We start from the raw sequence: 18227 nt of genomic DNA, 5'->3' as shown, positions 1-18227 counted from the left end.
GCGTTGATTAAGTCCCTGCCCTTTGTACACACCGCCCGTCGCTATAAGCGATTGGATTAGTTAGTGAGTTGGTTAGTGAGGTCCTCGGATCGGCCCAGGCGGGGTAGGAGAAGGACCTGGCAGAGCGCCGAGAATTTAACCATCATTGTTGAAATTTGCATTAAGCATGTATTTAGCTACTGTTAAACATCCAAAAATGTAAGGCCCGAGGCCAGAGGCACCAGGGAGGCAAGTAGTTCCTGAAATACACAGAATGAGTCTGGAGCATGCATTTGCAGTAACCAAGAGGTTTTCATAACCCCTTACATTTAAAGATCAATGTTTACATTTGCATTAAGCATGTATTTAGCTATTGCTAAACTTCAAAAAATTATAGGCCCAAGGCCTTAGGCACCAGGGAGGCAAGTAGTTTGTGAAAGACACAGAATGAGTCTGGAGCAGTCATTTGCAGTACCCAAAAGGGTTTCATAACCCCTTACATTTAAAGATCAATGTTGACATTTGCATTAAGCATGTATTTAGCTACTGCTAAACTTCAAAAAATTATAGGCCCAAGGCCAGAAGCATCAGTTTTCACCATATTAGGAGCATAGTTGTCCCCCAGATTAGGCAGCATAGATGTCACCCAGATTAGGCAGCATACATGTCCCCCAGATTAGGAGCATAGTTGTCCCCCAGATTAGGCAGCATAGATGTCCCCCAGATTAGGAGCATACTTGTCCCCCAGAGTAGGCAGCATAGATGTCCCCCCGGATTAGGAGCATACTTGTCCCCCAGATTAGGCAGCATAGATGTCCCCCCAGATTAGGCAGCATAGATGTCACCCAGATTAGGCAGCATAGATGTCCCCCAGATTAGGAGCATACTTGTCCCCCAGAGTAGGCAGCATAGTTGTCACCCAGATTAGGAGCATACTTGTCCCCCAGATTAGGCAGCATAGATGTCCACCAGATTAGGATCTTAGTTGTCCCCCAGATTAGGAGCATAGTTGTCCCCCAGATAAGGAGCATAGTTGTCCCCCAGATTAGGCAGCATAGATGTCACCCAGATTAGGCAGCATAGATGTCCCCCAGATTAGGCAGCATAGATGTCCCCCAGATTTGGAGCATAGTTGTCCCCCAGATTAGGCAGCATAGTTGTCCCCCAATCAGCGCGGGCCGGTCAGAGCCAATCAAAGGGCCGTATGTGGCAAGCGGGCCGTACAATGCCCAGGTCTGCCCCAGAGGGTTTCATAACCAACCACAATAGAGAAAATGTTGTTGTAGGAGCATGGTCAATCTACTCAGACCCATCTGTCATTGGTGGCTGGAAATCCTGGCTGATCCATCCCTGATTCATCTTGACAAACATCAGCCTCTCCACATTTTTAGTGGACAGACGAGTTCGCCTTGGGGTGACTATGGCCCCGGCCGCACTAAACACCCACTCTAATGGCACACTACTGGGCGGGCAGGACAGCTTTTCCAGGGCAAACTCCGCTAGTTGCGGCCATAAATCGAGTTTGGCTGCCCAGAAGTCCAGCGGATCTTCAACGGTTGTTGGCAGGGTCATGTCAAGGTAAGCCACCACCTGCTGGTTCAGGTCCTGCTCCATGTCCACCTGCTGCTGATGAGTAGCTTCACTATGCGGCTGAAGGAAGCTACTCATCAGCGACTGTAGACTCAGGCTGCTGCTGATTGAGCCGGTACTGCTCCTGCCACCCCTCCCCTCCCCAGCAGCCGTGGCAGTTGAAGGTGAGCGCAGAGGGCCCCCCGAGTCAGACCTGCGAGTGGATGGACCATCGGCCAACCGACTACGTAGAAGCTCCCTGAAGTAGGTCAGTTTGTCCTCCCTCTCAGTGGGTGTAAAATAGGCCCCCATTCTGGGCCGGTAGCGAGGGTCTAATAAGGTGGAGATCCAGAAGTCATCGCGCTGATGAATTTTGACAATTCGGGGGTCACTACGCAAGCAACTCAGCATGCATCGTGCCATTTGTGACAGTGACTCGCTGGGACTACCTGCCTCCATCTCCACTGCATACTGCCACGGTGTGTCTGGGTCCTCTGTCTCGCCTCCCTCGTAATAACCCTCCAGCTCCTCTGGCTGCTCCTGCTCCTTGTCAGGGTCCGGATTAGCGGCTGATGAGGACACTGGTGGTGGATCCTCTGTGCCAGAGAGGCGATGATGCGGGTCGTACTGGGGAATCGGTTCTAAGCAGTTACTGGTGTTCACCAGAGCCCACCGCAAAGCGGGATGGACATGCTGCGGCGGTAACTACCAGGTCGTGTTCCCCAGTAGCGACTCGACCTCTCTGGCAGCCGAGACTGGCGCGGTACACAAGGACAAGACAAAGGCGAGGTCAGACATAGCAGAAGGTCAGGGCAGGCAGCGAGGTTCGTAGTCAGGGGCAACAGCAGAAGGTCTGGGTACACAGGCTTGGAAACACACTATAACGCTTTCACTGGGCACAAGGCAACAAGATCCGGCAAGGAGAGGAAGGGGAAGTGGGCTTTTATAGGAATGGGAGTGATTGGGAGCGATTGGGCCAGGCACCAATTAGTGGTGCACTGGCCCTTTAAACTTTAGCAAGCCGGCGCGCGCGCGCCCTAGGGAGCGGGGCCACGCGCACCGGGAGGAAGCAGACGGAGGCGTGAGGTGAGTGATATGGGGCACGATCCGAGGGCTGGCACGACCCGTTCCTCGGATCGCGTCCCCTCCGGTGACAAGGGAGCAGCGCTCGCGGTCGGCGGTGCCGACCGGAGCGCTGCAAGCAGAAGCAGGCCGTGAGCGCTCCGGGGAGGCAGCATGACCCGGAGCGCTCGGCGTGACACTCCTCCTCTCCTGTCCAATGACCAGAAACACCGGCCATCTCATCCACCGTAAACTGTGCTCCGCTCTGCCCCTCATCATCCTCCTCCAGTTCATTCCCCACAGGACTCATGTAGCCTTCTGATGTAGGCGCAACGTCTCCATTGCCGTGACCAGCAATGTTTTCAATCATTTTTTGGAGTAAATGTAGGAGTGGAATTACGTTGTTCATGGCATAATTCGAGCGACTAACAAAAAATGTGGCTTCCTCAAAGGGCCTCAGCAAACGGCAGGTGTCACGTATGAGCTGCCACTCTTTCACATTGAAGTTACACAGGGGAGTACTCCTATCTGCTTGTATCATCAAAAAATCCGTGATTGCTTTCCTTTGTTCGTATAGTCTGTTCAACATATGGAGGGTGGAATTCCAAAGTGTGGCAACGTCACAAATGAGACTATGTTGTGGGATACCGTTCTGACGCTGCAGCTCAAGCAAAGTGTGCTTGGCGGTGTACGAGTGGCTGAAGTGCATGCACAGTTTCCTTGCCATTGTCAGGACGTCTTGCAAATGTGGTGAAGATTTGATGAACTTCTTGACAACCAGATTCAACACGTGTGCCATGCAGGGCGAATGGTTCACACTTCCTTGTCGCAGCGCGGCCACAATGTTCTTCCCATTGTCGGTCACCAGGGTTCCCATTTCCAGATTTCGTGGAGTTAGCCATACTCGGATTTCTTCCCTAATAAACTTTAGCAGTTCCTCCCCTGTGTGACTCAGTTCGCCAAGGCAAACCATGTGAAGGACGGCTTGACACCGCTGTGCCCTACACACGTGGTACAATGAAGGGCCACCGAGATTTGGACGTGCAGTGGAGGCCGAGGACATGGGGGAGGAGGAGGAGGAGGCGCACACTGTAAAAGGACCAACTGCCTGGGAGCGACATTTACCCAGTGGGCCGTAAAAGACATGTATTGTCCCTGCCCGTAGTTACAGCTCCACACATCGGCGCTGCCGTGCACTTTTGAACACACTGACAGGCTCAAGGACTGGCCCACCTTCTCTTGTACAAACTTATGCAGGGCTGGTACTGCCTTCTTCGCAAAGAAATGACGGCTTGGGACTCTCCACCTCGGCTCGGCACAAGCCATCAATTCCCTGAAAGCTGCAGAGTCCACCAGTTGGAAAGGGAGGGACTGCAACACCAGCAACTTGGACAGGAGCGCATTCAACTTCTGCGCCGTTGGATGAGTGGGCGCATACTGTTGTCTCTTGGACATGGCTTCGCCGATCGATTGTTTGCGGAATGGCTGATTACGAGCGGAAGAAGCAGGAGCGCAAGAAGGAGGGTTTGACACAATGCTCCCTTTGGCTGAGGTGGTGGAGCCTTGGCTGGATGACGGAGGGAGCGGATGGCCACTGGGTGATGCAGCAGGCTGGACCATTACATCGGAGCCACGGTTATCCCAGGCCGCTTTATGGTGGCGAATCATGTGTTGACGCAGGGCCGGGGTGCCGAGATTGGGACCCTGGCCACACTTCACTTTCTGTCGACAGATTTTGCATGTGACTACGCTAAGGTCCTCCGGATTCTTTATGAAGAACAACCACACCGCAGAATAGCTGATTTTCCCACCCGCAGTCCGCACTATTTCACTGCTTTTGGCGCCGTCTCCAGGAACCCCTGTTCCACTACCTCCCTGAATGGTAGCTTGCCGCGAAGCGGGTGGTCTCCCCTTGCATGTTTGGATCCTGAATTTCCACTACTGCCACCACCACGCTGATTGCCAACCGTGCTATCGCCTTGCTGCCTCATAGACAAAGAGCAAATCTCTTCTGCTGATGATGATGATGATGATGATGAAGCCCCGGCTTCTGCACCCGGCTCCCAATTGCGATCGGCTTCATCATCATCAAAAGATGTGTGCACGTCACTGATGTCCTCCTCGTGTTCTGCAACAGTGTCTGCTTCAGGACCCTGAACAATTGAAACACCGCCTCCCACGTCACTCTCCGCATCACTACTTGGCCGTCTTGCAGAGCAAGCGACGCATGTCTCCTCACATTCTTGGCTGCCCATTAGCTGCTGACTTTCCTCTATTACATCGTCTTCACTAAATAGTGGAGCTGAACCCAAAGCATGAGATACTTCTTTGGGAGAGGGAACAGCATAGGACAAAGGCAATGGGATTACGGGGACTGCTCCCGGGCCATGCCAACCGAGGAGGGTTGTGTCTGAGGAACCCACCGACTCTTGACTGGGGTTGTCAGATGTCACTTGTGATGATGGGGATGAGTGTGCAAAGAGATGGGTCGACCACACGACCGCTGGGTGTTAACGGGAGCTCAGGCCTATTGCTGCGACTCCTGCTGCCACTCGCCCCAAGTCTGCTGCCAACTCTGCCTGACGTATGTAGGCCTCTGCCCCTTCTCTGTGCACGTCCTGGCACTTCCCTGCCTGACATACTTAGTGCGTTTATGAGGGTATAGAACAGCAGCAGGTGATTACTTACGGCTGTCCTTTCAAAGTATATAGGCCCTAGACAGAATAACAAGTTACTAAATAGTACACTCCTTTGTTGTATGTATGCCCTTTGCAATGATGAGCGCACTGGTATGCATATTTCTACGCAGAAAAAACACTTTTTTTTTTTTAAATACACCAGCAGGTGTATACTAATGTGTGGAATAGCACTGAATTTAGCACAGAGACAGAATAACAGGTAGTAAATAGTACACTACTTGGTTCTATGTATGCCCTTTGCAATGATGAGCGCACTGATAAGCGTATTTAAACGCGGAAAAAAAAAAATTTTTTTTGTTGTAAACACCAGCCGGTGTATAATAATGTGTGGAATAGCACTGAATTTAGCACCGAGACAGAAATACAGGTGCTAAATAGTACACTACTTGGTTGCATGTATGCCCTTTGCAATGATGAGCGCACTGTTAAAGGAGTAGTCCAGTGGTGACTCAGTGGTGAACAGCTTATCCCCTATCTTAAGGATAAGTTGCAGATCGCGGGGGGGGGTAGGGCGACTGCTGGGGCCCCCTGCGATCTCCTGTACAGAGCCCCGTCAGCCCGCGGGAAGGGGGCGTGTCGACCTCCGCACGAAGCGGCGGCCGACACGCCCCCTCAATACAACTCTATGGCAGAGCCGGAGATTGCCGAAGGCAGCGCTTCGGCTCTGCCATAGAGTTGTGTTGAGGGGGCGTGTCGGCCGCCGTTTCGTGCGGAGGTCAACACGCCCCCTTCCCGCGGGCTGACGGGGCTCCGTACAGAGAGATCGCAGGGGGCCCCAGCGGTTGGACCCCCCGCAATCTCAAACTTATCCCCTATCCTTAGGATAGGGGATACGTTTTTCACCACTGGACTACCCCTTTAAGCGTATTTGTACGCAGGAAAAACTTTTTTTTCTTTAATGCACCAGCAGGTGTATAACGTGTGGTATAACACTGAATTTAGCACAGAGACAGAAAAAAAGGTAGTATATGGCACGCTATTTGCTTGTATGTAGGCCCTTTGCAATGATAAGGCCACTGTTAAGCGTATTTGTATGCAGGAAAAAAATTTTTTTTCTTTCATACACCGGCAGGTGTATAACGTGTGGTATAACACTGAATTTAGCACAGAGACAGAAAAAAAGGTGGTATATGGTACGCTATTTGCTTGTATGTAGGCCCTTTGCAGTGATAAGGCCACTGAAAAAGCGTATTTGTACGCAGGAAAACCTTTTTTTTTTCTTTAACCCCTTAAGGGCTCAGGGTTTTTCCGTTTTTGCACTTTCGTTTTTTTCCTCCTTACCTTTTAAAAATCATAACCCTTTCAATTTTCCACCTAAAAATCCATATTATGGCTTATTTTTTGCGTCGACAATTCTACTTTGCAGTGAAATTAGTCATTTTACCCAAAAATGCACGGCGAAAAAGAAAAAAAAATCATTGTGCGACCAAATCGAAAAAAAAACGCCATTTTGTAACTTTTGGGGGCTTCCGTTTCTACGCAGTGCATATTTCGGTAAAAATTACACCTTATCATTATTCTGTAGGTCCATATGGTTAAAATGATACCCTACTTATATAGGTTTGATTTTGTCGCACTTCTGGAAAAAAATCATAACTACATGCAGGTAAATGTTTACGTTTAAAAATGTCATCTTCTGACCCCTATAACTTTTTTATTTTTCCACATACAGGGCTGTATGAGGACTAATTTGATCTGAAGTTTTTATCGGTATGATTTTTGTTTTGATCGGACTTTTTGATCACTTTTTATTCATTTTTTTAATGGTATAAAAAGTGACCAAAATACGCTTTTTTGGAATTTGGAATTTTTTTTGCGCGTACGCCATTGACCGTGTGGTTTAATTAATGATATATTTTTATAGTGCGGACATTTACGCACGCGGCGATACCACATATGTTTATTTTATATTTTTTTTACACTGTTTTATTTTTTTTATGGGAAAAGGGGGGTGATTCAAACTTTTATTAGGAAAGGGGTTAAATGACCTTTATTAACACTTTTTTTTAACTTTTTTTTTGCAGTGTTATAGGTCCCATAGGGACCTATAACACTGCACACACTGATTTGTCATCCTGATCACAGGCGTGTATTAACACGCCTGTGATCAGCATTATCGGCGCTTGACTGCTCCTGCCTGGATCTCAGGCACGGAGCAGTCATTCGCTGATCGGACACCGAGGAGGCAGGTAAGAGCCCTCCCGTTGTCCGATCAGCTGTTCGGGACGCCGCGATTTCACCGCGGCGGTCCCGAACAGCCCGACTGAGCAGCCGGGTCGCTTTCAGTTTCACTTTAGAAGCGGCGGTCAGCTTTGACCGCCGCTTCTAAAGGGTTAATACCGCACATCGCCGCGATCGGCCATGTGTGGTATTAGCCGCGGGTCCCGGCCGGGACCGACGCGATATAATGCAGGATCGCGGCGCGATCCCGCTTCATATCGCGGGAGCCGGCGCAGGACGTAAATATACGTCCTGCGTCGTTAAGGGGTTAATACACCGGCAGGTGTATAACGTGTGGAATAACACTGAATTTAGCACAGAGACAGAAAAAAAGGTGGTATATGGTACGCTATTTGCTTGTATGTAGGCCCTTTGCAATGATAAGGCCACTGTTAAGCGTATTTGTACGCAGGAAAACTTTTTTTTTCTTTCATACACCGGCAGGTATATAACGTGTGGTATAACACTGAATTTAGCACAGAGACAGAGTAACAGGTGAAAAATTGTAAAAAGGCACTAAAGTCCACACTAATGTGACTTATTTCTGAACAGCAGCAGGACCCAACTGGGCAGCACCACAGAATTTTTTTTTTACAGGGATTAAACCCTAAATTGCACTCTGTCACACAATTGTGAGAACAGATTTGTGGAGCAACAGAAAAAACTCAATTGGGCTGAAAAAAGAGGAGATTAGATGCTCCATACAGGTAAAACAGCTGTGAGATCTATGACGCAGGTGACTGCTATGCAGCACCTGTATGCCTGCTATATTGAGTAACGAGAATACGAGGTTTTGCTAGAATCGTTCTCGGTCAGAACTGCAGCAACACTGTGCCCTGTGTCTTTCCCTAATGCTGATGTCACCGCTGCATATATGCTGTATAACGCCGTTGTATGCGATCAGCACACAGACGTGCAGTCACTTCCTTTCCCTATCTCGTGTGGAGAAGATATGACCAGAGGGAAGATGGCCGCCGATTATATAGGGCTGTGACATCACAGGGGTCAGTGAACACTGATAGGCTGCATCTGACATGTGATTCAGGGTCAGCCCGCCTACCTTGATTCCCGCGCCAGCTTCCTGCCCTCCCATGGTGCCTTGCCCCATGTACTGACATGTGGAGCCACCATCTTAGGTCTAAAACAGCCTAGAACGCAGGAAAATGGAGTTTAATAAAGTGATTCATGCGATCAAATCGTGCCGAAGTTCGTATTCGATCAGAATCAAATTTTTCCTGAAATTCGTAATGAATTCCGGTTCGTCAGATTCGATTCGCTCATCTCTACATATACTATATGCATCACCTTCCTCATCTGCACATCGATGACTCAGGTTGGTATGGATGGAGAAACATTTTCCCTGATATTTATAAAAATCTCTGCTTACTGTCAGTGAAGGGAAACAGTGCAGTATATTGTACCATGTTAACCTTCCAGAAATGAAGTTTACATCCAAAAGCCTAAAATCATGCTAAACTAATTCTTACACTGCTGATCAGAAAGGCTTTGTGGACAACAACAACTGTCTAGAGTAGGAGAAAGTCCCCATAGCAAACATATGCTGCTCTGCACAGATCCTAAAATGGACAGAGATGTCAGCAGAGAGCACTGTGCTCGTCATGTCAGCAGAGAGCTCTGTGTTCCAAAAAGAAAATAATTTCCTCTGTAGTATTCAGCAGCTAATAAGTACTGGAAGGATTAAGATTTTTTAATAGAAGTAATTTACAAATCTGTTTAACTTTCTGGCACCAGTTGATTAAAAAAAAAAAAAAGTTTTCCCCGGGAGTACCCCTTTAACAATAGGTTTCCACTTGATTTAAATTTTTTTCACCAGGAAACCCCCCAGAAAGGCTAGAATTCCACTAAGGTTTTTTTTCCCCTGGAGCCAAAACGCCAGAAAATATGCCACAGCTTTGTCAAACGTTTGGCAGTTTTTCTGGCATTTTTGCTGGTGTGTGGAAACAGCCAATTTTGTACCCCGTGGCAGTTTTTCTGTGGGTTGTATGGAGAGGGCTTGGCCCACAGAGTGTAAGGAGGTGATGAGTGATGCATAGCATCACTACTTACCTCCACTGGCCACTGTACACTATACAGGAGCCGTTAATACCGTCACTATACTAATAAGACTCCCTGTTCCTATAGCCCCTATATCCAATATATACAGCCATTTATAGATGTCTGTATATACTGTATACAGAAGCCACCGTCCACTTACCTCCCTGACTCCTGTCCAAGCCAAGTCCGTGTAGCTTCGCCCCTAGTGATGATGTTGTTAGGGGCGGAGCTACAACTGGGAGCCAGGGTCGCAAGTATGAGGCTCTGTTCACATTGTACGTTTTGTTTAATGTGAACAGACCCTTCTGGCAGTGTCTTCCCAAATAGGCAGAGTCCAGCTGTTACTTAACTAAAATTCCCAGCGTTCCCTGACAGCCATAGACTCTGCCACATAAATGGTTGGTGCATAAAATGAGAAGGATCGGGCTGGGGGACAATGTGTGTAAGTGGGTAAGTAACTGACTCAGTGATAGGAAACAGAGGGTGGTTATTAATGGTACTTATTTTGATTGGGTGACTGTTACTAGTGGGGTACCACAGGGGTCCGTCTTGGGTCCTACACTGTTTAATATATTTATTAATGACCTTGTAGAGGGGTTGAATAGTAAAGTAACAATCTTTGCAGATGATACTAAACTCTGTAAACACAATAGAGGACAGTGCACTGTTACAACTGGATCTGGATAGGTTAGAGATTTGGGCTGGGAAGTGGCAAATGAGGCTCAACACTGATAAATGTTAGGTAATGCACATGGGGAGGAAAAATCCGGGCTGGGATTGTGTATTAAATGGGAGAACACTTGGGACGACTGACATAGCAAAGGACTTAGGAGTCTTAGTTAACAGCAAATTTAGCTGTAGTGACCAGTGTCGGGCAGCTGCTGCCAAGTCAAATAAAATCATGGGGTGCATCAATAGGGGCATAGATGCCCACGACAAGGAAATAATTCTACCGCTGTACAAATCACTAGTCAGACCACACATGGAATACTGTGTACAGTACTGGGCACCAGTGTAAAAGAAAGATGTAGTAGAGCTGGAGAGGGTTCAAAGACGGGCAACCAGAGTAATGCGGGGAATGGGAGGACTACAGTACCCAGAAAGATTATCAGAATTAGGGTTATTTAGTTTAGAAAAAAGAAGGCTTAGGGGAGACCTAATAACTATGTATAAATATATCAGGGGACCGTGCAGAGATCTCTCCCATGATCTATTTATACCCAGGACTGTATCCATAACAAGGGGGCATCCTCTACGTCTAGAGGAAAGAAGGATCCTACACCAGCACAGACGGGGGTTCTTTACTGTAAGAGCAGTGAGACTGTGGAATTCTCTCCCGGAAGAGGTGGTCATGGTGAACTCTGTAAAAGAGTTCAAAAAGGGTCTGGATGCATTTTTGGAGAGAAATAACATTGCTGGTTATGTATACTAGATTTATAGGGACAGAACGTTGATCCAGGGATTTATTCTGACTGCCATATTTGGAGTCGGAAAGGAATTTTTACCTCTAGTATGAAGGTTTTTTGCCTTCCTCTGGATCTACTCAGTAGGGACTCATTAGGGATATAGGTTGAACTTGATGGACTCTGGTCTTTTTTTAACCTCATGAACTATGTTACTATGTTACATGCTGGGAGTTGTAGTTTTGCAACAATTGGAGGCTCCCTATTTGAAAAGACAAAGCATGTACTAACCCATTTTTCGTGTATTTTTTTTCTTCTCGTTTCAGATCCGTGTATGCAGACAATTATGGCGTATTCCATGGACTATGTCGATGACCTTCATTTTTTTTCTTTTAACAAAATGGCTAATGGGGGCTTGAGTAGAAGGGTTTTTTCAAATTAAATAATTTTTCCAATGTGTCGTGTTTTTTTTTATTTAAATTTTCAGGCATAGCAATCAAAGCCATCTTATAGACAGAGTCCATTACTAAGACGGGTGCGAGCCAGAGGAAACGCCCACGTGCGCGAAACTAGTTGCCGCCCCCTTTCACGCCCCCTGCCTGTGACCATCCACAGCTCCCTGTGCACCTGTCTCTGTATACCGAGAACCACGCTGAAAATAAAGAATCTTCTATTCGTCTCAGCAAGAAACGGGGTGAGTGCGTTTTCCTTACCATCTGCCTTGTATCCATGCTGTTGCTTCTAATATTACTGAAACACTGCACCACCCCGGGAGACACAGTCAGCGTATACAGAGTTATACAGAAATTGCTTTGTATCCCACTTATTGTCCTTTGCATTTAGGACTAGCGGTGCCGGACATATACCTTTTTCTCTTCTGCATTTGACATCATATAGACAGAGTCTATTACTAAGACGGGCTTAGCGTTAGCCCCAAAAACAGCTAGCGCTAAGGTACCAAAAGGCCAGGAGCATTAAAAAAATAGCACTGTTGGGCCTAGGCGGTAACAGGCTGGCATTACTTAGGATGGGGAGGGCCAATAACAATAGTCCTCACCCACCCTGGCAACATCAGGCAGTTACTGCTTGGTTGGTATTTGGCTGAGAATGAAAATACGGGAAATCATACACCTTTTTTAAAATGTATTATTATTATTTTTTAAAGATGTGCATGGTTACCCCTATTTTCATTCTCGGCCAGATACCAACCAAGCAGCAACAGCCTGATGTTACCAGTGTGGGGGAGGACCATTGTTTTTGGCAATCTCTAGCCTAAATAATGCCAGTCTGTTACCGCCTAGGCCCAGGAGGGCCATTGTTAATGCTTCGGGCCTGTTGGTACCGGCTCTTCCTGGTACCCCTGTGGCGGTGAATACCGGGGTAATAATTGGGGGTTAGCGTTAGCAGTTTTGGGGGCTTAGTAATGGCCCGACTTAGTAATGGATTCCGTCTATACGATGACTATCACTACCAAGCCTGAAAATTAAAAGTAAAGTACCTGTCCCACTTGATCCCACAAAAAAGACAAAACTGTTGTATGTTACTCAGGACCTAATCCTGATCATGTACATATAATTTTTATGTCTCTAACACCCATATTTCACCAAAAAATTGCATATTGCTGTCTTTTCCATCCTCTTGTAGAGGAGACGTGTCCCTCTCTTGCCGGCACTGTGCATGACTCATCTTTCTCCCTCACTCTGCTCTGACTCAGTCATTCAGTCACTGCACTCTGCTCTGTAACTCTTTCCTCTCTGGTTTTATGCTGTACATGTTACATAGACAGGAGTAATGATTGTTGGGGATTGCCTGTACTCTACCACCAAAGACAATATGGTGAGTGTATGACTTACATCTTCCTAAATTAGTGCAAAGGTTTAGTGCTAAAAGTACAGTAGTTTTCTTGCATACATTTTCTATATGTTCCTATGTCATGTGCGTGTCAGTCCTGTAATTCTGGGACTTGTAGTTTTGGAATAGTTGGACTGAAAGTGTTTGGATAACTCTTTTTTGCAGCAGTGTTGCCTTCAGCTGTGTGCATATAGCTTTTGTAAAACTACAACTCCCAGCATGCCCAAACATCCTTTGACTGTCCAGGCATGCTTGGAGTTGTAGTTTTGCAACAGCTGTTACAGCAGTGTTGCTGCAGGCTGTGTTCCTCCTGCAGCCTTGTCGATCAGCGATCTCTTGTCCATGACCCTTGGACAAGCTAATGCTGCCGTAGGACTCATCAGTGTCCCAGGAGGGACCACTAGTAGAGTGACTTTTCAAAGGCAGTTTTCTTTAATAAAATGTGAATAATAATAAAAATAAATACATATATATATATATATATATAGTAGAACATTTTTTTTTGCCTTGATGTATAGCATAAAAGTTTTTATATCTGACAGTGCCCATTTAAAAAACAAAAACAAAATAAACAAATGACATGACACATTGAAAAAATGATTTTATTTGAAAAAACGCTCCCCACAGCCCTCATTAGCCATTATATTAAAAGAAAAAAAAATGTAAATCATCGATGTAGTCCACAGAATCCATCATAATCCTCTGCATACACCAATCTGAAACGAGAAGAAAAAAAGCATGCAAAATGGGTTACTACATGCATAATGCATTGTCTTCTCAAACAGGGAGCCTCAAATTGTTGCAAAACTAGCCTTTGACAGCCTTTGGCATGTTTGGGCATGCAGGGAGTTGTATTTTAGCAACAGCTGGAGACTCCCTGTTTGGGAAGACATTGTCAAAAGGGTCTGTTCACATTATGCTACCCCTGGTTCCTGGTTGTAGCTCCACCTCTAATGATGTCATTACTAGGGGGTGGGGCTACATATACCCAGCCAGAACAACAGGATGGGGTAAGTAGATGGCTTCTGTATACAGTAGATATATAGATGGCTGTATATACTGTATAGCCCCAAAGGATTAATGAGCACTGATCTGAAGTGCTGGTTAACCCTCTTCTTTCTGGGTTGGTGCATAGTGCTCAGGTCAGCAAAGAGTTAAGTGAACTAGCGATGTGTATGATGTATACACATTGTAGGCTCACTGTAAATTCTTGCTGGGCTGTAGATATACGACGTATATCTACTTCTCAGCATCAGCTGTGCTCCCAGCTGTACAGCTGCGGATCTCTGCAGGGACAGTTTCTAGGACTGCACTATGCTGTGCTGGAAGCTGTATGGCTGCGGAGGGAAGTAGGGATGCTATGCATCACTGCTTCCCTCCAGGGATGTTGAAACTATGGCATGTTTGGTTAAATAAAAAAACATAGTTTCAGCAAGCTGCAATTTGGCAAAACTGCCTGATCGCAGCAAAACGCCGGGGTCATAGGAAAAGACTGTAGCAGTTTTCGGCTAGAATTCTACTTGGGTTTTTTTTTTTAGGTTTTGCACACAAAAAATGGCTGCACAGCATTTTTCTATGGGAAAATGGCGTGACAAGATGCTAGCAGAGAAATCCAAAACGCCAAACCTACTTTGTGTTTTTGGGTTTGGCGTTTTGGGTTTCTCTGCTAACATCTTGCCACAGCATTTTCCCACGGAAAAATGCTGTGCAGCCATTTTGGCGTTTTTGGTGTGCAAAACCCGAAAAAAAAAACCCAAGTGGAATTCTAGCCAAAAACTGCCACAGTTTTTTCTGCCATTTTTTCTGGTGTGTGGAAAAAAGTACATTTTTCACTGCCTTCAGGGTACCACTCCGTGGGTTGGATACAGGGTGCCCGGACCACAGAGTCTAAAGGAGGTAAATAGTATACATAGGTGTACAGTGCACACTAAACTGACGGGAGTCCGTGCTCCTAGCGGGAAGGAGCTGTGCGATACAGCTCATGCTGGACAGAAGATATACTCCTGCTCAGCAACAATATACAGTAAAAGCAGTGATCTGTAGAGATCTCTGCTTTTACTGTAAGCACTTGCTGCGTCGGCCCAGCCAGGAAAGAATTAATCAGCTGTCCAGATAGCTGGATATCCTGGATACAGAAGCCACTTACCTCATCCTGGCTCCTGTCCCGGGTTGGTCCGTGTAGCTCTGTTCTCAGTGATGATGTCATTAGGGGTGGAGCTACAGACTGGGGGCAAGGTGGTGGTAAGTGTAAGGCTCTGTTCTCATTGTACGTTTTGTATAATGTGAACATATTCTTCTATTAGTGTCTTCTATACCTCCCAACCTTCCCTGATAAAGCGGGACATTTCTGCTTTTGGGGTGATGTCCCGCCGTCCCTGAACAGCTCTCACATATCCCGCATCTAATTGTAAATGCCTCCTAATGACATGTGGTGGACCAGTACGGGATGGTGTTTCCCTGTTCTCCTGCCCTGTCAGACAGTCTCTCCATGTCCCCAGGGCCCCCTTTATGTATTATCCCCTGTGTTTATAAGTTGTGATATTAATAATGTACAATTTCTTTAATTGTTATACCATGTGATTGTTACCCAGGAGGCACTAGTGTCCAGGTGACCCCCAAGTGACCTATGGGCTCCTTGCACAGCCCCCCTATATAACCAGGGGAGGGGCTGCAATCTTTCTGTTAGTTCCTGAGGTCCAGGGCAGTCAAGTTGTCTCAGTGTGTGTGTCCAGAACATTGGAGGCCTCAAGCCTAAAGTCTGCAGCCACCTGTCAATTGCAAGTAAGGCAAAGTCATCTAATTGTCAGTCATCATGTCAGTCAAGTCAAGTCCACCTTATAGTCACCGTAGCCTGCTCCAAAGTCTGTCTAACTACTACAAGTCCCAGCAAGCCTGCGAGGTCCCCCTGTGTCACTTATCACCTCCTTGGGATATTGGCTGTACTGCATAGACTGTGTCATCTGTCTACCCTCAGTAAAGCTACCGTTTGTCCATAGCTAGGCGTCAGTGTCTTCATTGCCCCCATGGCTAGCCCAGGACCAGCGGTATTACCTCGGGTGGTTAAGGCTAAACCATGCCCTGGCTTCACGACAAGAAGGGGTTAATAACATCTGCCCCTTGGGTTATAACATCTACCCTGCACCTCACACCCCAATGCCACCACTTTTTGGCATCACAAACAGGATACGGGTGTGTGCCATATACCACAAGCCCTCCCCCCTAGTCTGAACTGTGTCCAACACCGTTTGCAAAATTCGCATGCCGATGCGATAGAAGTATGCGCCAGAAAAGTTTGCGGGACTGTTGTCATTGAGAAGTGTTTTACTCATGACGCTTGTGAAATAGAGGGGGAGGTAAAGGAAAGACTGTTGTTTGCTGCTGTGGAGTGTAAACAGGAAGTTCCCTGGGGGCAGCCATATTGGGGGTTCCGGCAGCTGCGTCAGGCTCTCCTGTCTATTACCCGGCACCTGCTGCAGAGCAGGCTCTGAAAGTACCTGCGGGCATCAGTGTCCAGTCTCCGGTAACAGAAATTAGCCATGTTAACCCCCACAGTATTAGCGGGTACCTGCAAAATAGAGAGGGAGCACCCCCCAAAGTGCTTCCGCCAACAAAGACAAAGCTGCTGCAGCACCTTAACCAGCTTCTTAAAGTGACAGCGCACTCAATTCATCTTAAAGTGACAGCGCACTAAATTCTTCTTAAAGCAACAGCGCACTCAATTAATCTTAAAGTGACAGCGCACTCAATTCTTATTAAAGTGACGGCGCACTCAAAAAAATCTACAAGATGTCAGCACCCAGCTCTTCAGATCAACCAGGCAACAGTGCCCCTTCATCTCCAGCAGTTGGATCATTTGCTGCCCCAGCGGCTGCAATGTTGCCAGTCCTGCCTGCAGTCCACATCAACAACCTGGGTGTTCCATCGTCAGCACAAGTATTCATGGGGAACCCTGTCCTCTCTACGTACAATTGAGACCCCTTTACCCTGAGGGATTTCAAGGAAAGGATGCAGAGTCTGTTTGTCTTTTACTCTTTCCCTCCTAATCATCAGGTGCCATTGCTGACAGGACAACTACAGGGGTCAGCACTAGAGGAAGTCCGCACCTGGCCAGCCTCTGGGAAGGCAACTGTAGGCCTGATCTTTGAAGGCCTGTACCAGGTATTTGAGTCATATTCTACGTCAGAGGTACAACTCCCGCTGTATGAAAGGTGACAAATGCTAGGTGAGACTTTAAAAGCTTATGCCGTAGCCCTACAGAATGCCTTAGAGACTGTCCAAAAACTAGATGGTATAACTTCAAAACAGGGCAACAAGGCGTTAATGGACAGATTTATCGATGAGGCTCATAATAAGTGGGACAAAGCCCAGTTGAGTATGTTAGCAGTCCAAAACCCTAATTTGTCCTTCCCCGCTTTTAAGAGACTGGCTGTTCAAGTGATTGAGTCCTGGACTGAGTTAGAGGACGTTTGTACCCCTGTCCAAGAGCCACTAGGGGCGGTAGTTAGGGCCATACCATCTCCATCACAGCCCCCCGCCCCAGTATCATCTTTGCCAGTCATCACAGCCTCTGACCTACAAAGTGTTAAGATGGACCTTAAGGCGGTGAATGAGCTTGCCACCCGGGCCGCTCCACCTTACCTTGAACAGCCTCCACATAGAAAACCTGTCCCTGTTGCTGTTCCCTGCAATTTTAACCCCTGCAATCCTCTGTCCAATAGGCCTCCGGGGACTCAAAGGCCCTTTTGTACTTACTGCAATAAGTAAGGACATTGGAAGATGCAGTGTTGGGAATTAAAAGGATTTCCCCTGGGGTCACGGACCGGCCCTCAGGAAAACAGTCGCCAGGTCCAAACCTCGAACGACCTAAATTAGGACTCGCACTTTATGTCGCCTCCTGCCCCTATGAAAAATTGTTGTAGAAGGTGTACAATTGGAGGCGCTGATAGATACAGGGTCAAAAGTGTCTACTATACCTAAAAAAAAAAATTCTGTAAGTATTGGGATGACAGTTTATTGTGTGAGCCTGATGATGTTGATTTCAGAGTAGTGTCGGGTAACGGCAACCAATACCAAGACATGGATATTGGAAGCCAAGCATTCAGTTAGGAGAGCATGTACTTAGAGGGCAGGGAGTGATTGTAACTAATGTGTCAGATAGGGGATCTGCTGAGTTTATATTGGGGATGAACATTATTAAAAACTATTTTTCTGAAGAAGTAGATTCCTTGCATGTCTCTCTCCCCTACATGTCTCCTTCAGGCCAGTGGGCTGCGCAGGACCACTTGAAAGTTCTATAGGCAGAGCAGAAGTTTGCTAACAAGCAAGGTGAAATCTGCAGAGTGCGAGTACAAGACATCAGGTCAGTGACCTTGCAACCTAACACAGAGAC

This window comes from Hyla sarda, chromosome 6 (assembly GCF_029499605.1).
Source record: "Hyla sarda isolate aHylSar1 chromosome 6, aHylSar1.hap1, whole genome shotgun sequence".
In the NCBI taxonomy this organism is placed as follows: Eukaryota; Metazoa; Chordata; class Amphibia; order Anura; family Hylidae; genus Hyla; species Hyla sarda.
The sequence above is the reverse complement of the archived record's forward strand: the minus strand, read 5'-3'. Positions refer to the sequence as shown.